Below are 23429 nucleotides of genomic sequence, written 5' to 3'. Positions count from 1 at the left end.
TTTCCTATTGCAATCCTTGTTCAGCCTATACACGTGCTGAAGGGATTTGCTAGATCAGGACTAGCCTGGATAGGTGTGGCCTATTGACATTCTGAACTAGGACAAAAAAGCAGTGATTAAACTTGGTGACTGCTGAGGGTGACTTTATTTAAAAGACTCCTAATTTTTTTAAGTCCAAAGCAGTAATTTATAACACTGCCAGAAAGGAATTCAGGATCTCTCAGTGGTGGCTCAGCTCTGTATTCCCAGTTCAGCACAGCTGTCAAATTAAAGGTCAGAAATTTTAAAAACAATAATAATTTTTAAATTACTTGGTTCCTTTTTTTTTTCCTTACCAAAACCAATTGAATTGAGTTATCACTCAACACATAGATAAAATTAAAAAATAATTATGTATTTATTAATCTTTTGATTGGAGACAAGCATTCAGTGAGCAACAATTGTATTAAATTGTTAACCAAACAAAATAGAGGATTCAAATGAAAACCCTTCTTTGGAGTTCTCTGCTGTGATCTGTACCAGGAGACAGGATCTGTGCCCCTGCATAGGCCCCTTTCCATCCATTGAGCCAACCATTTTGCCCGTGGATAGGCCTGTGCTTGAAATTAGATGCTTTTCTTTCTTTTCTTTTCCCCCAATTAAAAGAGACAAGAGAGGAAACAAAGAGTAGGAAGCAGCAGAGGAGATATGAAGGACAAGTTCAAGAGTGGCATTAACAAGCAGGACAGACCCCACAAAAGGGATACATTAAGCCTGTGATCCAGTGTGGGTACATGTCCAGCGCTTTGTTTTATTTTTGCAGTGTTAAAAGAGAAGTTCTCACTCACATCTGCTTTGTCAGTTTTGCTAAAATGATTTGGGTGAATGATAAGGAGATAGACAAGGAATCTTCTATCATACAGATGAAAGGAGTTGGTGGATGTGTGTCAGGCAGAAAGCACCCCTGCCCCAGGCCTTGAGGGCAGAAATCATCTGAGGCTGCTTGCCAGGATTTCACAGCCTCTACAAAATCTGGATATTGTGTGACAAATCAAAATTGCTTGTTTCTACCTGACTGCATGCATTTTCACTTGATGGGTTTTATGTTTACGTGTCGCCAGTGGAGGAATGTGCAAGTATGGCAGTGCTGAAATGTTCAGGACTTCTAAGAAAATGTGGCTTCTATTAATAAAAAATAACTTTGTGTTTCATTTTATGACAGCAAAAATACATTTTGTCACCCAGTAAAAGACTCCATGAATAAGAGAGGTGCAAGAATGACTGCGTGAGATGGCTACATATTGATGAGACAATAGTGGTAACCCCACTTGTATTGGCAATGGCATGCAGAGCCAGCCCTAATGCTGATTCAAACCCCAGCAATCCTTGAAAATTGCTGGGTGATTTTTGTGTGCTGAAGCCAAAGCACAGGTTTGGTCTGTGTGAAAACACAGTGGATGTGACTGACACAGAGCCACACATCTTTGTGTGGTTTGAGGCAAGCAACAGGACACGCTGCAGATAGGAATTTGTTTACATTTGCAAACAGTGTAAATGCAGTGGATGCTGGGGCTCTGCTGGAAGACCAGGGATTCTGGCACTGCTATTGATCTGTTATATGATTTACTTGACCTTCTGCTTTCTTGCAGTGTCACTCATTGTCTTGCCTACTTGTACTGAAAACATTTCAGAAAGGAGATTATTCCTAGCCCAGAAGATCATTGGTATTATTTGAATCTCTAGATGCTTCTGTGATAACAATAGTAAAGAAACTAGAAGACCTGTTTTAAATACATGTTGTGTACCTGTGAGAGACAAGGTATGGGAACACCCGAGAAATGGGGTGACCTTGCAGGGAATACTTCTAAGCTGAAAACACACAGATTTTGAGAGAAGAGTTAGGGAACAGCTGTATAAGGAACAGGGGCAAATAATCTAACTATATTTAAGGTGATACTTGTTAAAAAGAAATGCATAAAATAGTGTTTAATTCTGGTTAACAGTGGGAACAGTGGGAACTGTACTCAGTGGCCAGTGGATGTGATCTTGCATCCAGGGAGCACAGGGGAAGGACACAAAGTCAGTGAATGATGACAGTAAAAGCATCTGAACTAATTTTTTTTGATGTAACTATTGCATTCTTACTTAGCTGAGAACTGAATAGATTGACTGAAGCAACAAATAAAGGAATGTTATAACTTTTGTAGGGGAGAGTAGTTTGACAAAGATGAAGCAACCTCACCCTGCAAAGAAAAGCTGTGTTTCACTCATCAACCACATTTTCATTTTCCCATCTACAAAAGTGAAGGAAGGGAAAAATCAAGTAACATATTGTACCTGTGTATTCAAAAAAAATTAAGGTGCAGAAGTGGAGGGGTAAACATTAAATTTAAAGCATTAAAGGTTAATAATTTTCAAAATCGGAAGGTTTCCAGAAGCAGAGATCTGCCACGCTGTGTAGTAGAAATTATGTTATTCTGTGTTTCTCGGTGAGCTGCAGGCCAAGTGATCAACAGAGTCCAAATTTGCAGCAAACAATTCAGAGTTGAGAAGACCACAGGTGATAAAGAGGAATGTTGAAGTTATGTAACCAAAGAAATAAATAAGCAGCCAGCAGCAGCTGAAAGGTACGTGAAAGGATGTTTCAGGGTAGTGGATGATTAGAGCTACCACTTACTGCTGTTTGCAATCCTACAGGTAACAAATTACCTGTAAACCTGGATTATTACAAATCCAAGTTCCACTGAGTAAGAACTATGTTGTATATAACCCATATATAAGAGATATAAACCTGTGTGCTTCAAAACATGAAGCATAGCTACTGGTCCAACATCATGAGGAGTTGGTAGCTATACATTGTACGTGCTTTTTCATAAATGCCTTCTGAAAGGAATGGCCATCTTTCTCTGAGCCAAGAAAAAATTTTGGTAGCCCTCTCAGTGCATACATTATCCACTTATATAACCTTGGTTTCCTAGGCATAAGAAAAGTAACTTCTACAGAGCTTTAAAAAAGACCCCTAATTTCTTTCTTCACTTATCTGGCTATTCGATTCTGCTTCATTCAGAACATCTTTTTTAAGACAATTTACTTGTTCTTCACAATCAGCACTTCAGTCCAGTTCAGAGGCCTCCCAGATCTTTTTTTTTTCGAACACTTCAGCTCTTCAGAATTCTAAAGTCAGCATTTTAGGTCTTCCTTTTCTTGACAGAAAACATAGTCACTTTGGAGATGATTAACACTTTTGTCACAGAAATGTTTTCCCATCAGACAACGTGATTTCACCTAAACTGAAATTTGCAATGATAAAATGTCATTTCTGACAAAAAAACTCTCTAAAAAATAGGGCTTTCCAGCTGGGGGAAGCATAACAAAATATTTTGTTTGGGGTTGACATTTCAACATAAAATGACTTATTTTTTGTTTCAATGTGTTGATTCAAAATTAAAAATGCCATAACAGAATGACATGTTGGATCATTCTGTTTTGATATAAAATGTCTAGATCTTAACATTTATACTTTTTCCTCAGACTTTTTACTTTTTGTTTAAGTTTGAAATGAAGAATAAGTTTGAAATTCCCTGTGGGAGGAAAAAATCTATTTCCTCCTCTGCCCTCACATTAGGAGGAGAGACTGGTCTGAAATCGAAGGAGTCGGTAGGAGAGCAGGGCAGCCTCAGTTTTGTATCTTGTGTTGCATGTCATGGTTTAGCTGCATACATTTGGCCAAACTGCTTCACTCCTTAAGAAGCTGGGTGGGTTGTGGAGGTTTTTTTATTTTTAATGAGGCAGAATGCTTGTCTACATCTCTGGCAATGCTTGGGAAAATCATCATATCTAGCTTGTAAATTAGGAAAAACAGTACTCACATGCTAGGATGTGTCGTAATTGGTGCTTATGAAATTCTCTCAGATTCTTGAAAGATGCTGTAGAAATCTAAAATTATATTTACTGAAATGAGTTATTCAGGTGACTTAGAATTGCTGAGCAAACTTGGCTGTTATTTTTAATAAGTATGAATTATTAGTTTTGAACAGTACCTCTAATCCTCTCTGCCAGGTTCTGGACTTATTTCTTTAGGTTCTTTTCCTTACTTATTTCTTTAGGTTCTTTTCCTTGCTCTGCACTTTTATGCACAGGAGTAAAGCAGCACTTTTCACTAAGCTGAACAATAATGCTAATTACAAGGACAGTTTCTTCTGCAGTTGACAACAGAGATCCATGAGAAGTTTCCATGTTGTTTCACTTCCAGACAGATAATCCTGCCTCTGTTCTCTTCTTTTTCTTTTCTGTTTTTTTTTGTTTTGTTTTGTTGTTGTTTTGGGGTTTTTTTTGGTTTTGGTTTTGGTTTTGGCTTTGGTTTTCAGGGTTTTTTTTTGTATTCTTAACATCATCTCTAACTCATGAACATAGACATGGAGTGGTAAAAGTTGTGGGGTCAGGACAATAGAAAATGCTGCAAACCAAAGTGGATAAAGTAAGAGCTTTTTTCCAGGGTTCTTTTGCCAAGTTTCTGTCCTGCTCTGCCTGACATTCAGACATTTAAAGAGAATTTCCACAAAGAGTTAAAATATCAACCATATTGGTTCAAGGGGAAGAAGATGGGCCTAGGATTCTTGATTGCATTGTACTGTAGTTTCTTATTCTCTTCATGCTAGTAGCTTGTACTGAGACTAAGCCAGTTCTTTAGAGTAGTCCAGTCCACTATCAGGTATATCAATGTCTTCAGTCCGTGTCTGTAGTCAAATAAAAGCATGAACCACACTCCTATCAAATGCAGCAGGATCTGGATAAAGTCTTGTTTTCCATATTCCTCTTTCTTTTTATCTTGCTATCTCTCCTCTTTATCTCCTTCAGCATCTCTTGCCCTTTCTGAGTTTTCATCTGGATTCCATCACTCATGGGACAAGCATGCTCTGTTCTGCAGTACCTGCCACTCAGCCACACCACCAAGTACAGCCCTCCCACCTGAAAATGATCCTCTCATCTTTCATATTCCCAGCTCTTTTACACTGCTATTTGTCAGGTAAGCTTGTCTGCCTGCTGTTTTATCTGTTTATTGCTCTGTCTGATCCTCACCATCTGCATCCTTATTTCTGTATTCTCCCGAGACTTTGAGCTTCTTTATTTCCAGGCCCAGAAGGACAGCAGTGGGGTTTTTCCTGCACTTGGGCTGTAGAAACTGTTAGAAAACATCATGCATGTGCAATGTGCCAACATATCCATAATTATGTAGGCACAGGCAAAAGTTTGCTTTTCCCAAAGGGCCTTGCAACTCTTTACCAAATTAAATTCACATGAAAGAGAGCACAAGTACTTTTGTTTAATTTTTTCTTTCATTCTCTTTCCTTTCTTGCTAGTGCAATGGTGTCCATAAACAGCCTTAAGCTAGTACACAAAAATCATATTAATCACTAACTGGTATTATTTAACAGGTTTCTAGCATAGAACCAGCAATGTCTGGTTTGAGTGGGTGTCTGGTAATGGCATCTCCAGTAGGGTGGTACAGGAGTTAAGAAAGAGTGTGTGTACAGCTTGTGTTTGCACTCTCATTCTCTCCAGCTAACCAAGTGGCTTTGCTGTTCCTGGTAGCTGCTCTTTGCTTTTCTGGTGGTTTTGTTGACACAGGAACCACCACCCTTGGTCATAGTGGCAGTCAGCCACAGCTGTTCTTGCACAAAGTGTGATGTTTATATGCACAACGGGTACTTAGCAGGGTCTGTGGCTGATGGCACACATCAGCTCCAACAAATCTACTTTAGGAGTGAGTGAGAAACATAGAGAGAGAAAAGAAAGGAGGATACTGTCTTTTCAGGGACCAGCCAGGAAGGCTGAGGTCCCAGACTCTCAAAGCAGATGCAAGACCATGAAAGAAAAAGAACAAGAGCATGAGGTCAACAAAGGAAAAAAGAATGAGAATAGCAGCATGGGAAGAACAGAGGGAAAATACTGCCAGTGATACTTCAGAAAAGGACTGACTCAACAGCTTATGTGAAGGGTTTTAGAGCTGCAAATAGGAAGCCCTTGGCATTATTAAGGCTAGAGCACTAATGTACCTGAAGCCTTCTGCAGCACTCTGAATTCTCTGCTTAGTTTTCCCATCCTTTTGCCATCATGCCCACAACCCATCTTTTCTGAATTCCTGCCTGGGGAATCCACAGGTAAGCAGGGCAAGGTGAAGCATTTCTGAAATCTGATGTCTGGGCAGGATAAACCTCATGGCAAGGGCTTCAGTTTAGACGTACAAAAATAAAATCCCAACTAAGTTACCTCTGCTATAAAACAGTGCACTCCAGATTTATCCCATACCCAGTAATCTAGCATTTCTTTAGCATTTCTTTAGCATTTCTTACGCTTTTCTAAAGCACCAGTAAGTATATCACACCACGTCACTAATAATAATGCCAGGAACATGGAACCCAGGCAGCTATTCATTTCTTCAATCCATTTCCATGAGTTAGTTCCTCCCTGTGGTATTCACAGGGAAAGTGTCCCTATTATACATTATATGGGGACATGGGAGAGTAAGAACTTGTAGCGAGGATTTTTGAAGGAAACTAAGTGGATTAAGAACTCAAATACCCTAGAATTTCTGTGGCTTAGTCACTTTTAACAGCTCAAGACAAAACTATTGAGGACCAACTGGTAGATTCATTACAATAATAATATTTAACACTATTCATTCTTATTTATATTTGTGTCTCTGAGCCTACCGGTCCCAAGAACTACTCTGTCCTACTTCCCTCTGTTCCTTCCATATTACCTTCTTAGTGTCTGATCACATTTGTCTCCTCATGCTTGGTGTCATCTCTCCAGTGACTAATTTATTTTCTCTGGCGCCCTCACCTTTCCTTAGGAAGGCCAGAAATGTGTGTTTGCATGGGGCATCCAGGGTTCTTGCACGGAGCATTTCCTTTGCACAGTAACATCTTTGTTTCCCCATCAAGAAGCACAATATCCTCCTTCAGGTCAGGAGGAAAAGCAAACCCAGTAAACAGGCACAGTTATTAGATCTGATGCCTTGGCTCTGGAGAGGAAATTGGGAGATAAATTAAAAGTTGGTCCCACTGGAAGATTCCCCAATGGATATTGATCAGGCTCAGGTGAACTAGAAACAGTCCAAGGAGAATTTATTGATTAGAAGCTGACAACCAATTGTTTCTTCCTCTCTCTGTTTCGAGGTTGTAGTTTTTGTCTGCCTGCTTCTCTGATAGAGGCCGCAGGTAAATTCCTTTAACTGTACTCCTTTGTCTATGTCCAAGGGGCAGCAGAGTGGAAGCACAAAGGCTGGCAAAGCTCATTAAAGTCAGAAGAACAAAAATGGAGTTCAGGTCTTGCCATTGCCTTCCCCAGAGATGCTTCAGGTTGTTCTCTATTCCCTCCTGAAACCCTGACCTCTTGTCCTTCAGATTACACAGCTGGTTACCTGAAACCTTTGCTCTTGGATTTCTAACTCTGGCAAAGACAGCATTCCCATGAAAAACACACATATCTCAGTCAAGGAGAGGTGAGGAGAGAGGCAAAGAGGCACAGAGGCCCAGGAAACCCTCAGAGACATTTATCTGCCTTGTCAGCAGGTCTAGCTAAGGATTCAGAAGGAGAAAGGGTATTTTTCCCTGACTGCAGGAGCCACCTGTGGTTTTAAAGTGAGTTATCAGTTTGCCTCATCATTGTTTTAACAGTTTTCTACTGTTAATAGAGTTCAGTACCACTGAATCTAAAGGAATTAGGGATCCAATTCTGAATATAATCCTGCTGAGGGAAACACAGAAACACTCCTGCACGTAGGTACATACTCTTCTATGAACATCTTTAAAACTGCAAGGCAAGTTTCAAATCTTAAAGAATGTCAAATACAAAGTTAGCAAACACAAGCCTGAGTCTTCTCTGGGGTATATAATAAATCTTTAACTGCATCTCCTAACACTGCTTTTTACCCAGCAGTTCTGTCTCAGGGCAGTGCACAGAATAGATGGAGCTTTATGAGTAAGCAGCTAGTCAATATTTTATTTCCTTCTTATTGTTTGGCATATGGCTTCAGGCTCTATTTGCTGGATACAATCAACTCTACTCTGGAGGGAAAATTATGAACTTTCTACCAGATTCTTTTGGAGGCACTATAGTGGCTAACTGCTGTACAGACCTTAACCAGCTGAGTGCAACATCAGTTCTGGCTGAGGAGGGCATTCTATTGTTTTGGGTTCCTGCTTGGGAGGCAGAGACATTGCATTGTTTTGAGGTTTGTATATTTGAACAGCTCCCATCTTTCTTCATTGTAGATAGCTATTTATTTATTATATTTCCAGGATGTCCTGGAAATCACAGTCCAGACTCCAATTTAGGAATCAAGGAAACAGGGCATCTTCAGTGAGTGACCTCTCATGGTACTTGGCTCAAGTGTCTCACTTGACATTCATACAATGCAAGACATTCATACAAATGACATTTATACTAGGAGTCAGGAGAAAACCCATCCCTCTAGACATTCAGATACAATTCTCTTGAAACCCACCTCTTCTTTCCTCTCAGTTCCTTGCCTTGTTTACTGTACATTTTTCCATCTTGGCAATAAAGGAGTAGAGATCCTAAAGACAACATCCTCTTTCAGTATAGCCTCCTGTTCTGCTGTAATATGAAATATGTAAGTCAGTCTTCAATCAGCAAATAGTCTGTGATAGGGTAAGAAAGAACCAGAGAATCAGAAATATGTTCCAAGGAACTGAATTTGCTAGGTCTTCATGTTCAATTTGCTCCTGCTATTTCCTGTATTCCAAATGCATAACTTACCAGTATCAGGATGTTTTTCAGTGCCTTGCTTTTCTAATATATGTCTGTGCATGGATTTGAAAAAACAAGCAATGAAAACTTCAGAAATTCCATCATGTGAGTTCAGATTCATTCCTAGGTGATTCATCAGCAACGTGGGAACATTTATACATGCTGTATAGACCTCTGCTACCCGGGCTGTGGGAGGAACTGATAGAAGAAGTACACAGTTATCTTCCTTGTAGGTCAGCACACAGAGGGGAATGAGGTGAGCATTTTGCATCTGGGTTTTACAGTTGCTTGTTAACAACAAGACATAGTGAAACTCTTGAATCCTGGATTATACTGTGGGCTCTGAAAGGGAATTTAAGATAGTGGGCCAAGACATTTCTGTCTTTTTTCCCCAAAGTCATCCTAGGTGCCCTCTTCTCTACTGTTTATCTCATATTCTATCTTCTCTAACTTTGCTGAGCTCATACCCTTAGGAGGTGTGAATGCAAACTCAGACAATACAAGGTTGCTATTGAAATGTCAGAATTCTGTAACAGCTTTACAGCTTAAAATAAAGGATACAATATTTTATTTCATGGTTTACTGATTTAAGAAAACATGTATTGTAGAGATGTTATAATACTGACTGAATTTTGTTGTTGTGATGCCAAGAGGATTTTTTGCCTTTTCTTTTATATACCTTATATATAACTTTTATGTGTCCTTAGTATTCATAGCATGCATACTTGTAATTCCTTAAGTCTGATAACTTAGCATAGTCCTAGTATTTTGTTAGGCCAGGAGACCAAGCATCCTAAAGGCCTCATAGAAAGAGGCTGGAAAACCCTACACTATCTTGGAAAACCAAGGTGCTCTCTAGAACATATCCTATAAACTAGAGATTTGGCCCATCCAGGGGGGAATTCCTCAGATGGGGGAATATCACACCATTCATCCAGGCCTCCCATTGGGGCATCCTTCCTAGATATGCTAATTGGTAAGGTCTATAAATGGCCTATGCAATCTATCATGTGCGTGCATTGCAGCACATTCCACCTTGGCAAAAGGGTGCACCATAAGGATCCCTATTAAACACTGAGGTAAAAACCCCTTATCCCTTAATTGTGTCTGGCTCTCAATTTTTTAAGACCAGGAAAAGGCATCAGTTGAATTTGCAAAAAAAAAAAAAACAAACCAGTAAATAAACTTCTTTCCCCTATTTCTTCTCTTTTAAAATAAAATCTGCAAAACTCCAGGAGGATTTTTCCTAGATTTATCTCCATTGAGTTAGTAGCCGCTAGGCCAAGATGTTTTCCTATGTGATTTATATGTCTTTTCACTGGTCCTTGGAGTTAATGTTTCCCCCCTAGGTGCTGGCCATTTGTAGCACAGCTTGAAAGAATGAAATAGTGTTTTAAACTCTTCTTCCCATCTCAAAGTTGGGCTTTCAACTTTAAAAATTGATTCACTTTGGGTGAAAGGTCCTGGCTTGAAGGGTTCTGGGGAATGAGGTTCTTTATTAAGTGACAGAATTTGTGCATGACGGACAGGACCAGGAGACACTTCCTGATCACCGTCTCTCCTTCCAACGTGACTTGCTCCTGAACTAGAGGTATCTGCTCTAAGGGTGAGCTATTTTAAAGGGCTGGTCAGTCTCTCTACTCTCTGCTCTCTAGTTTTGATGGTGACATTCTCTGATATGGACACTTTGCTGTGAAGAGCTAGATGGGGATTGCTGGCACGTTGCACACAAACCATTCAGCCATTTGAAAAAGTTAAGCTGACATGGACACAGAGCCTGGATTAAATGAGCTTCAGCCATTTGGCAGGTTGATTCACTTAGAATTTGTTTTTCAGCTTGACAAAATATAAAGCTTGATGAAATGCAATTTTAAAATATATGTATTTGGTAAATTAATGAACTGGCACTGACTAAATGAAATTATCAAGTGCAATCAAACTCAGACATTTTTTGTGATTATAACGAGCTTCTGTCTTCCCATGGACAGAAAGTTATATGTGAAATCACTGTTACATAGCAGAAAGGTTCACTTTTAGCATCTTTAATAAGAAAACATTCTATAAAAGTAAGAGCATAAGAGAATCCAGAGTGTTCGTATCCATTTCATTGGTTTCAAATTTGTTCAGATTAATATTAGAAGAACAGGATCAGACAGGTTTTATCAATGTCCCAATGCTCCTTTTATAGTTACAAAGATCTGCTCCTAGGGGTTCAACTTATCTGCAGCAATTTATTATCCAGTGAAAATCTTTCCACCCCATGTGCATTGACAGCAAATAACAGTGAAGGACAGAAACCAGGTGGGAGACATGACATTCTGGGGTAACTGGAACCAGTACCCAAGCTTCCACTGTCTCCAGTAGAGACAAGGTTTCTCTCTGGGAGTTTGGTTTAAGACAATTTATATTAGCAACGTCCTGTAGTAAAGGAGTACATCGCACTGATGACTTGGGCCTGGGTGAATCTTGAGGATGTGCTGGTAAGCTGGGCTTTGTAGAAATGTGGCCTCTGCTTGTGAAAACCAGTGATCTGGAGCGTCTTTCTCATACAGACTATTTTTTATCCTTCTCAAATTTCTTGTTCTAACTGATGCATTTCCTTACACTGAGGAAAATGTGTCCCCATCCACCCCTGTTCTCCATTCTTTTGGAGAGGACATGGTAAGGGCACATCAGACAAATGGGCTGATCCAAATAATCATGAAATGCTGGCAGAGTTTTGACTTCACTCCTCTACTGATTGTGGCCTCATGCTTTCAGCATGTTCAGTGGAAATATGCCTGAGCATATGTTTGAATTTCTGCTGTAGAGCTCAGTAAAAACAGACTGCCAAAATCATCTCTGATGTAAGCCCTGTTTGACTTCAGCAAATTTACTCCAGGGAGAGATTTGGTTCTGTGTACTTAGGTGCACTAAATGGAAAAGTGAATTTTTCTGTTAATACTCTCTGCTAGGGTTAGGCTAGAAAAAAATGCTATAGCACTGTGTTTTTGATGCAACAAGAATGCATATTTATGCATCTATATCTGTACAGCTTCTTCTGTATCTACTTATTTTTAAAATTAAAATATTAGACAATCAAAGTGATCTTAGAACCTGAAGTGATTAGTATACAGGCTTTTTCCTCATTAACAGGCAAGCTTGCATTCAGATTTTGAGGGAGAAGGATGGGCAAATCTGGGTATAGATCTGCAGGAGCAGGTCTGGATTAGGACATGGAGTGCAGGACCTTGGCACAGCCACAGGGAGATGAAGGCAGGCCCAGCCATGGGGTGGTGCAGGCCAGGAGCATGGTGTGTGGGCAGGGGTCATAGTGCCTGCACTCAACTGCTCCAGGCAAAGTCACCAGATCCTTCACTTCACAAAAGGAAAGTTTACCTAGCAAACAATTTCAGTGCTGAAATGGACACCACTCCTGACTTTTGAAAGAATTATAGGAGAACTGAAATGGAAGCTGACAGCCAGCTTCTCTCCCTTTGTCTGTGATTTAGGAGGACTTCAGGAGCAGAGGGAGGTCACCAGGGCCAAGAGCCTCCCATCATTGCTGCCTCGTGCAGAGTTTGCCCCAGGGGTGCGAGTTCACAGGTGTCCCCCAGCACCATCAGGCTCCCTTTGGGGCTGCAGTGGTGTCAGACTGCAGGAGCCATCCTCTCCTCAGGGAAGACAAGAGCAGAGATGGGTATGGTTTAGTCTCTCTCTTTTGAGTTATGTGTTCCCACCTCAGGGGAAGCACAGTAGACAAACATGGGATTTAAGCAGCCACACCAGGGCTCCTGAGGAAGGACAGCTCTCTGGCACTCCTGGGCTGTTCCTCTGCAAAGGCAACCACTAAGAAAAAAGGAAGAAAGAAGGAATATGGATAAGCTTGCTCTCCTCTGTGTAGCATCCTGTAAGTTTGTATAATGACATTTACCAATGCTGCCCACATAGTTCTGTCTCACCAGAGTCTGGAATGGAGGTTAGATTTTGTAGGTCACCATAATAAAACCAAGGCCCTGCACCAAAGCTCTTCACTGACTACCCTCTGATGCAGGGCAAAAATCTTCCACCCTTCTGTACCTCATTCTGCTCCAGTGATGCCAGCTCTCTTCCAGGAAGGCTTGGATGGCTGAGAGCCATAGCATTCCTGCTGGAGGAAGGCTTCCTGCGTTTGTTCAGTGGCTGCTCTGAGTGAATCCATAATATCACAGCCTAAAGCAGGCAGAGTTCCCACTCAGAATCCCTCTCTGCCCCTCACTGACAGTCTTCCTTGAGCTTCCTTGTGCTTCCTGGTAAAAACACAAGGTGGCACTGAGTCAGCAGGACCTTAGCTGACAGTTGCCTCTGCATTTCTTTCTATTTATATACAATTATAGCAATTTGCAAATCTCCTGTGGGTAGGCTGTGATCTCCCATTTCTCCAATGGTTTTGTGAGGATAGTGCCAGTGACCATGTGACTCATTTATTGCAGAAGTTATTGTTTAGTCACTTTATGTAATGCACTAACAATTCCATTAGGAAGTGCCAGAGTAACCTAGCAAATGGACACTCTCAAGGACTACATTCTTGCACCTGCAAGAAAAAAAATAATATTTGAGAAAATTAAGGAGAAGCTATCTCAAGGGATCCAGGGATCACCTGAATGGTGATCTACCATCAGGCCCAGACTCCTCATCACTGACAATATTTTTGCTAGAGAGAGAGACCTGAATTGCAAAACCCCATCTCAGCTCCCTGCAGGACGGATGTGCCTTATGAGTTCTACTTTTTGCTAGCAGCAAGCAATTACCAAATGTGAAATAGCAGTGGCATGATTACAGCTATATGAAAATACAGACTTGCCCAATCCCTACTGAAGGTTTAAAACAGCAGTGTCAAAACCACAGCTACACAGTGCCCCTTTCCTCTTTGCTCTCCAACTGGAGCTACATGACTGATAACACAGTCAAAACTGGGATTTGCCTTCCTCTAGGATCTGGGCCTGGTAAACAGAGATAAGTGCACTGTTTACCATGGAAGTATGTCTGACACCTAGAGGGGGGAATTGGGCAGCATCCCCTAAGGTCCATTCCAAGACTTTTTGTAGCACACCATGGGCAATGTGCTTATTCCCTCCAGAATGTCCTCATGTGTGATGTGAGGATGATAAGCTTTCTTCCTCTGGACAGCAGTGTGATGACAGAGTACCGGGTGATACAAAGTTCTAATAGATGTGCCACGCAAATAGGCGAAATGTTCAATGCCATTGCATTTGGGCTGTTTGATTGAAATGGTTTGTTTGCCTCCCTGCAGGGTAAATGTCATTTTGTGTGACAAAGCTTGTGCAAATATATTACAGAGAAGACATCCCCTCACACAGGAATTTCCCTGATTCTCTTTTGGCATCACTAACATGATAGGACTAAAGCACAGCAAGGTTTTTACTGGAAGATGCAATGAAAGTATATATATATATATATATATATATATATATATATATATATATTTATACATATAAATTACCTTTCACTTATTACAGTACTGCCCAGCCAAAAATCATATTCTGTTTTCCCTTATACAAGGCCCAACAGCAATGACAAAAAATAGTGAGTTATTTGTGGATCATGTCTCCAAGTCCTTGCTGTTTGCTGTTGCCTCAGACAAGTATCTCTAGGTTCAGGGAAGTGTTTCCATCCTGCCCATTTTCCACTGCCTGTGCTTCCCCACCTTGCTCCTTGGCTCTGTGGAGATCCTTCCCCAATCCCCTGCCCTGCCCACAAAACAGTTTATTTAACCTTGAAGTTTCCTTATCAGCTGCATCACCCTGCTGTAGCTGTGAGACCTAAATTGTTTTCCATCTCCGTGAGCTGAATGGGGCCAGGCCTTCAGAGAGCACAGGCTTGGAAGCACTTTAAATTAGGCAGTCTGAGATGGAAATTCTCCAGGTAACAAGGAAAAACAAACAAGCCCTATCCTTCTTCTGAGGCCCTTTGCTCCTTAAATGCCTGGTGGCTCTGTGGGAGCTCCAACTCATCTCTCAAGAGAGTTGTGCATAACTTATGACACTTAATTAAATACATATTTCTGTGCATTGTGGAATGAGAGGAGGCTGGTACCAGTGCAGACCAGCAAGCCTGCCACCAGTAATGCTCAAGTTTCTCTCCTCATTGCCAGGTCATCACTGGGCAACATCCCTTGTGGAACTACACACACAGCGTGGGCACAGTCCCACTGCACCCCCAATACTGTGGGTTTTCCTTACTCTGATCCTGGGTGTCAGCAGTCCCTTCCAAACCCCAGTGGGACAGAGCCTGCTGGCCAGGCTGTGGGGAGTTGTGGCTCAGGAAGCACAGGACAGCCTGAGCCTGACCACCAGACATGGCTGTTTTGGACACAGAGGGATGGGAGCAATGCAATGTGGCAGGGGTGTCTGCACAAGTGGTGCCACCAAGGTGCCACTTGGAGCAGTGACTGCAATGTGATTGCCAGGTGTAATTGCAGCATATGCAAACATAGGTGAGCTTGTTCGAGTGTCAGCAGTGCAGGGTTCAAAGCAGGACAGCTGCCCAAATTTATAGTTAGAACTTGTGCAATAGCTGTGTGCAGTCAACACTATCACATCTTCACCTGGTTTACTTCTAACCAGGACAGGATGCTGTGCCTTGCACAAAACCAGTTTGCCTTGAATTTGGAAAAAGCACAAAGAAGGGATTGCAGCTTGTCCTGAAAATTTCCCTTACCTCTGTGACTTACCCTCATTCACAGGAGCACAAACCTGTTCCTCCAAGGGGAACTGCATGCCTTTGCTCTTCCTTGCACTGCAGTCTTGTGTGGCAATTAAATGACTGGGGTCCTCTGGAACTGCAGACTGAATACAAAGACAGATCACGTCTTTTATGTCTTTGATTATCTTTTTTGCATTTGGACTGCAAGTTTACATTCATTTTGCAAGTGGCTTTTCAGCACAAGTGTGGTTTTGGTGTCAGTTATCACCAAGTTTGACACAGCCCATGAGACAGCAGGAGGAATTATGTGAGAAGAGTTTACCTGTCTGCACAAATGTTCTTGGACATCAGAAGGAGCTGCCTTCCATCTTACCATGTGTTTATTCAACACATGAGCTCCAGGTGAAAAATTATTATTATTATTATTATTATTATTATTATTATTATTATTATTATTATTATTATTATTATTATTATTGTATTTCCATTAATACTGGAAAATATTAATTCCTCACAGCACAGGAGGCCCATGAAAAGACTGGAGGCAGAACTGTGCTCACGAGAACTCCCATGCAGAATGTTCCAAGCACAGTTTTGTCCCTGGAGTTACAGGGTATGTAATGATGTGGTGCTGACAACACCATCTCTCCAATGAAGGGTACATGGCTTTAAATGTCAGGAGTGGGGTTGGGAAGATGATGAATTTATAGATTGTGTGGCTCAACCAAAAAACACTAAAAGTGAAATTCTGTATTTGTGGGAGTCAAATGATATTTTTTATTAGTTCTCAGCTTATTTGTCCATTTCTCCTGCACTGTTATTTTTCCAGTCTTTACTCCAAATCAATTTCTTTAGCAAAGGATATTTTAAAGCAATAAGGAAACATTTTGTACAAAAATGAACTGTTTTGACATTTTGAAAACTCTCCCCTGATTTCCTGCAAATACTGCTCAGCAAATTCAGTGCAGTCTCATCAACAGCTTTATTCTCATAATCTTATGCTAAAATACTATTTTGTGCAAACTTACTGCCTGACAGGAAAAATAGCAATATATTTCTTCTGTGAAGACAGAAGTCTGGACTTTATGAGAACTTTGGATACTTTGGCCTCTTCCCCTGTCTGCCAGTGGCATGTTGTGTTGTCCTAGGTCACAGCACTTCTCTACTTGTTTCCTCTTTCTCTGGATGACAAGTTCTTAGTCAACTAATTCTACTCAGTGTGTATCCATCCAGCACAGATTAGAGAGGGGAACTGATGCTCTGATTGTGATTCTGGGTGTCATTTTGATAAAAAATTCTATTACAATTTCTCTTCATGCAGTGAACAGGTTGCGGCATGTGGTTCCAGGTGAAGGAAATAGATTTCATTTTACAAAACATAGCAGGATTTCATCTGTATGAAATCCTAATTGCATTCTTTGCCTTTACTTTAACCAAGCAAAGCAAATTAGAACCAAAGCAAATTAGAACCAAAGCAAACCTATACTTTGGAAATACCTTTCTATTTGAAGCCAATCACTGGGAAGCTTTTGTTCATCTTCTTTTATCACTGTGTCTCTTAGTACATGAAGGAGACCATGTTGGACCTCCCCCCTTCAAGTCCTGCCCAGTGCAGCCTTGCCTTATCCTGCCCCTTCAGACTCTCTGGGAGCAGCCAGGCAGTTTGGACTCCTGCTTTTGCACTAGCACAGCAATCTTTTCCAGGGATCTATAAGTGCTGGATAACAAGGAGCAATCCTACCAGCCCTATTTCACACAGTATCTTGACCCCAGAGAGAAGTGGTTTGAAGATCATGCTGGGAATCAGAGTCAGACCCAGACTCCTGGGCTCAAATCTGCTGTTGCACAGCTGCCCTTCATTGACAGCAACATGAGTCAGAAAGCGCCTGTGCATATGGTTCCTAAAATAACTGGTAATCAGCAAAATTCAGACCTTTTACTCAGTCACTTCTCTTGAAAAAGTCTTGTTAGGCCAAATTTCTTTTTCTCCCTCCATCATACAAGTGCTGCTCCATTGAAGATAATGGACTTCTTGGCATATATCAGAGAACAAGATAACCATTGTGCTGTTCAGGAGGTATTTTATCCATGTAAGGATTTGGCCAACTACTATTATTTAGTTACAGGCATGTTGGTGGTTTGCTAACCATAAAAGAAAGCAAATCTTTTCAATTCAATCTAATCAACACACAAAGCTGGCTTAAAAAAGAGGTGAGAGAAGAAATTTCAAGCTGGAAATGCAGTGTGGGAACCTTTGGATATTTCTTTGTGCAGGTCCACCATGCCAGCCACACAACTTGAATCAGTTCTGTGTGAGCCAGTTCTGTGTAAGCCAGTTTTACAGGGGGGAAGCAGTGCAACAATGGTAATTCCACTGAGACTCACAGTCCTGCTGAGATGCTGTGTTTGGCTCAGGCAGACCCTAACCTTGCCATATCAACAGAGCTTTCTTTTCTCTGTAACACCTCAGAAAACCCAAACATCTACAACTTTGGTTTTCATCTTTTTTTCTTTTTCCCTCCTGTTGCCCACTTAACATAAGCAGTTTGCTAATGTTGTTTGAAAAGCACAGTCATATGACTAAACTGACCAATTAGAAATTTATTAAATAAGCCATAAAGCTGGATGATTTTAAAACATGTTTTTTAAGGTTCATGAGAATTTTTTTCATTATGGAAGGAAACCAAATCGAGCATGTAAGTTGTACAACAGCATGCATAAAGCAGAAAGCATTTGGCATCAGCCAAGCCTGTCTTGGACCATCCCTGTATGATCTACAAGCTGTTGAATTACGAAGTTCCTGCTTTGTCAACTGTCCTGTGGCTTGACCTTTTGATTTAATCTGGTAGCTGTTAAGGGAGCTTTCTATCTAGTGTTCTCAAAAGATGGCAGGGAAAGTCTGCCTTCTATCCAGCATTTGTTCAGCTCTGAGTAAATTGCTCCTGCTCCAGCACTTCACCTGTGCTACCACTTCGCTCTGAGTATCACGTTCATCATCCATTAGCTTGACTCGCTGTATCATGACTCTGCTGCAGTGTTATACTGAGATTTTTCAGTGCAGTGATGATGTGGAGGGTATCAGACACCAAAGGAGCAACTCTTGCCCAAAATGTCATATCCTAGATCAGTCTCTGACCTCACGAACAATGCTTCCTCAGGGAGCCTGACTTACGGACAGGCCCTTGGCTTCTGTTGCCAGAGAGATCTCTATATGACCTTTCAGAACCTTTGCTTGACTTGTTACTTTACCTGCTCTGTTTTTAGGAAAAGTGTGGAGAAAATGCTGAAGGAAAGATCATCCATGATGTTGACTGACAAAAATGCAATTGTTCTTACTTTGATGTCTTTCTTTAAACAGTTTTTCTGGGCTAGGGACAGCAGACATGCTTTTAATTTATTTCTTTGAGCAGGTGATCAGCCAGAATGTAGAACCACTTGGTGCATATGACCAACCTTAACACAGCCTTCAGATGCTGGTGTTTGTCATGGGAGGAGTTCAATTCCAGCAGTCTCACCTGCCCCCTTCCAATAAGGGTCAGAAATTTCCTGGGAAGCTTCACCCCAGGGTGCAGCACATCACAGGTGACTCAGCACCATTTCCTCCCTGAGGCCCCCAGCTGAGTCCAGGGGTGATCCCCAAGCTTATGAGTGCAGACTGGATGAGAAAGCCTGCAACTACAGCTTCTGCCCAAAGCATCTACCTTGAAACTGGGCTCCCCTGTCTTGTAGTCAAACTTCCAGGCTACCATCTCCACGTTTTCTCCTCTGCTGCTCTTTGTGTGTGAGGAATCCCTCCTGTAGGCATTCAGAAATCCATGTCATTATCCACCTCTGTTCCCCACCTTACAATTTCTTATCTCCTGCAGTGATGCAGTGCTGACATCTTTGACTGCCTTGCTGATAAATGTTTTATCCTACCACTACATGTCATTGTCCAGATTTTGTCTTTCATCTTCAGACTACAAGGGGTTTTTTTGGGCAGGCAGTCATGTCTTGCTTGGTAGAGGGCAGTGGGGTCTATGGTTCTGTTCCTATAAACTGTGTAAGATAGCACAGTATAGCACACTAGTCTTTTTAGCACAGCCCTCCTACTGGTCTGGGTCCACCTGAGTAATAAAAGCTATGAGTTCCCCTACAAAACAAGCAGAAGACCTAATATTTGAGGAATGCAAACTACATGTGCATCAGCCCAGGGAGCATGGGCATTGCTAGCAGAAAAGGGGTTAATCCAGTCTTTTTTCCCTGCAGTCCCTGCCGGGTGGATGAAAATGAATCACATTTCATTCTGCTCTCAGTCAGCTGAGATTGCTCTATAATTTTGTTTTTAGTCATTCGTGACTGAGACCTTCTCTGGCAAATTTAGTCACCGAATGTTTTTTTGCTGTTTAGCCCCATTCGTTTGAAATCTCGGGGGAAAGTGGGTTTCATATTGCGACATCTGAGAGATGAGCAAGGGTAAAGCTGATGGATGTTGATAGTTCAGGCTGATGATATTCAACATCGTTTCCATATCCCACATTGCTGGGCAGAGATACTCAATTCATTTATTCATGATCATATACAAAGCATTTTAGTCCTCAACTCATAATAGCTTGTGACCTTAAAGAGACACAGTCAAGTACTTTTTGGGCCAGAATTTAACCTACTGTAGAAATTGCTATCTGCTGAAAGTGATACATAATAATAGCTGCTACCATCGCCATTCATCCCGCCATCTCTACATACTACACACGCATTACAGGGAAATTAATATCATGACCATTAGAAGAGATATAAGAGTATAATTTTCCTTTTTAACAGCAGGAGAAACTGAGGCACAAAAGTTAAACCACTGGCCACATATAAAATCAAGGACAAAATTACACAGAGAATTGAGGTCTTCTGCTCCTGTTATGAATAGGCAAGTAGTGTCTTACACATACTAAACAGTTAATTTGTGTTAATCCAGCCCTAGGTCTTGAAGAAAGTTTCCAGAAAGAATTTGAGGAAGAGTAAAAAAAAATCCTAAAGTGCAAAAGGTCCTTTTGCTATCTGTGCTTTAGCAGCATTAGCAAGGAACTATTCCCACTATTTCCACTGATTTCACAATGGCATTGACAAAACTTCTGAGGCACAAACAGGACACCAAATAAAACTGAGACATGAAAGTATCCCTGCTTCACTCAGAGAAAGATGGATGAGCCTGAGGGACTCAGGGAGGGGCAGGGCAGAGACATGCATCTACCCATGAGCTTATGTGTGCAGGACACAATGGCAATCAGTCTGATGAGAGACGTTTTGTTCCCCATTTTCCAAGAGGAAGTTAGGAGCACCACAGAGTCCTGCAGCCTCTCTAAATGGAGTCCTGGTTCACTTGTCATGATCAGGAAATAAGTCTGCAGCAGGATTGCAAAGGGCTGTGCCACAGCTGAGACGTCCAGTCGTGTTAGCATGGTGAGACCCTATGGTTTCTGTGGAATGGTGCTGGCTGTTGACAATAGGGGCTGATGGAGAAGGCATTTCCATGAAGTTAATGGCTGGCTGGTGGAGGTTAGGGTCTGAGGCCATTATTACCATTGTAAGTTCTGGAAATATAAAAATGCAGAGAGAAAAAATAAAGAAAATTGCCTTTTTATATATCAGAGGGTTTAAAGTTGAGCTGGCTGTTGCCATGGCTACAATATTCAGTTTGCAGTCTTTAGTTATTTCAGACCAAGGGCTCGATCTTGCTGAATCAGTGAACTCAATGGAAACATGTCACCCAGCCTCAGCAGGGGAAGAATGAAACCACAGTGGGGTGGTAGGAAAGGAGAACCCATTCCCATCCCATTAGAGCTCACACTCCCTGTGTTCAAGGAGGCTTTCTGAGGTGCAGAAGCAGTGCCTCTGTGAGGAGATGGGAATGGCTGCAGGCTTCTGTGAACTCCTGAAGTTCACAGGATCAGGCCAGGATGCTCACTCCAGTTCTGAGTTCCTTACAGTACAGCATGGGCATCTTTGAAATGGAAAGGACTGGGACTATTTACTGTTTGTAAACTCTAGCAACTACATAAATACTTGCACTATATCAATAATTTTTAAGATCAAGACTTCTTAAAAGGAGACATAATTTCTCTGTGGCAATTGCACATGTTTTGGATCATGGAATTGGTAAGGTTGGAAAAGACCCCTAACATCCCTGAAATGTTCACCTTATTCCCAGAATGGGCTTTTCACGGCTCATCTAGCAATGACATAGTTTGTGTTTATGATGGAAAACTGAAGTTTTCCCAGTGTGAATTTTCAAGTTCTTGTTAAAATGGATTAGAATCCCTTAAAGACTGCTGTCAATTTGGATTAAACTGTGAAGTCAAATGAGACTGTGGTAGAGTACCAAGAAAATGCAACCAGCAGGGGTTTGTTCCCCATCTTTGCTTCTCTTCCAGGGGATTCCCAAGGGGACATGCTACAAAACAACATCTTGGGTTGTTAAGTCCTGTCTTACAAAAAAGTGGGTCCCAACTATGTGCCTTGATATCACTCTTCTGTTTCTACACTTGCCAGAGAAAAGCCAGAAGGATTTCACAATCTTAAGAGAAGGAAACAAGAAGTAGAAAATTAAGTTCCCCAGGTCAGAGACAGCCCAGCATGTGTGTCCTCTGTAGTAGGTTGCCCCAGTGGCACAAAGTAGCTGCTTTTCTGTATGTTTTAACAAGTATGTTATAGGCTTAGATGCAATACTGTGAAACATAAATGCCTTATATTTGCAGAACTGACTACCACATCAGAATCTGAGGTGAAAATGTATGGATATGATTCTCTGAGTTGTGCCTCTCTCCTAAAGTATATCTATCTGTCAGTATAAACACATTATCTCAGAAATGAACACAGTAGTTTTGTATTTACTATAAAGTTTCCATGTCCCAAAGTTGCACTGTAATGCCCAGGATTTGTCTGTGGATCCCCATCCCCCAAATTTATCTTGCAGGCTCATCCTAGGATATTCAGATTGCTCCCTACATGTGTAAGTTGGCTGTTTCCCTGCTTTTCTGATCTATTATGCACATGCCTCAAGAATAATGGTTCTCCTATGTCCCTCTGAGGCATCTGGTCTGGCTGTGCTGTGGTTGCTGGCTTTTCCTCCTCACCAGACAGGAGGTACAGCACTCCCCAGATCAGCCTCAGAGCTCCTGCAACCCCCAAGTGAGACCAGATAACAGTGCCCCATATTGAGACAGAGACAGGGGAGTTTTATCAGGGAGGAACATGAACCAAATGAAAGCTTTGGGATTTCACTTCAAAATAAAGATGCCATTAGCAGCCCCCTTTGTGTTTGGCTGCATGGGTGGGCAGGCATTTCATTAATGTCCTGAGCAAGCAGAGGGAATAGCTGCCTGCATGTGGTTAGTAAACAGCACAGAGACACTGCATTAGTATGAAATTAAAGAATTCAGGAGGGAAAAGAGAGATTTCCAGAAAAATTAAACACACCCAGATGACCAAGGAGAGATCTTATTTCCTTAGGCAGAGCTACACGAGTTTCATCAAAAACTCTGGAAGATGCGAAGTGAGAGGTTTCTCCAAGAGCTGGCCATAACCTATTCACCACTCCATGCTTCCTTCCAGCTCCTCTGCCAAGCAGAGACCTACACACCTCTACCTTTTCTCCACAGTGAAAACTCTGCTGTTTCCCCTTTGTGATAAAAAGAAATATGATCAAAATTTCCAGTTTAGAGCCGAAAGCCAGATGCAGATTGCAAGCAGACCCCACACCTTGTGGAAGAATAGGGGGTTGCTCACATTTCCTCCCTTCTCCCATGAGGATGTTTTTCCAGGATATGTTAGCAGCTAACATTTCTCTGTCTGCCTTCCAATGATGCAGGACTCATTTGAATACATAAGCATGCTGGGAAGTAGGAAAGGGATGATTTCCCTATTCATTAAATCAAAACAACTTGTATTGGGAAATATTGAATTTTTACTGAAGATGGATGATACAATTGAATTTTCTTTTATAAATGAGTTATTTT

Source organism: Molothrus ater, chromosome 11, assembly GCF_012460135.2.
Source record: "Molothrus ater isolate BHLD 08-10-18 breed brown headed cowbird chromosome 11, BPBGC_Mater_1.1, whole genome shotgun sequence".
NCBI lineage: Eukaryota > Metazoa > Chordata > Aves > Passeriformes > Icteridae > Molothrus > Molothrus ater.
The sequence above is the reverse complement of the archived record's forward strand: the minus strand, read 5'-3'. Positions refer to the sequence as shown.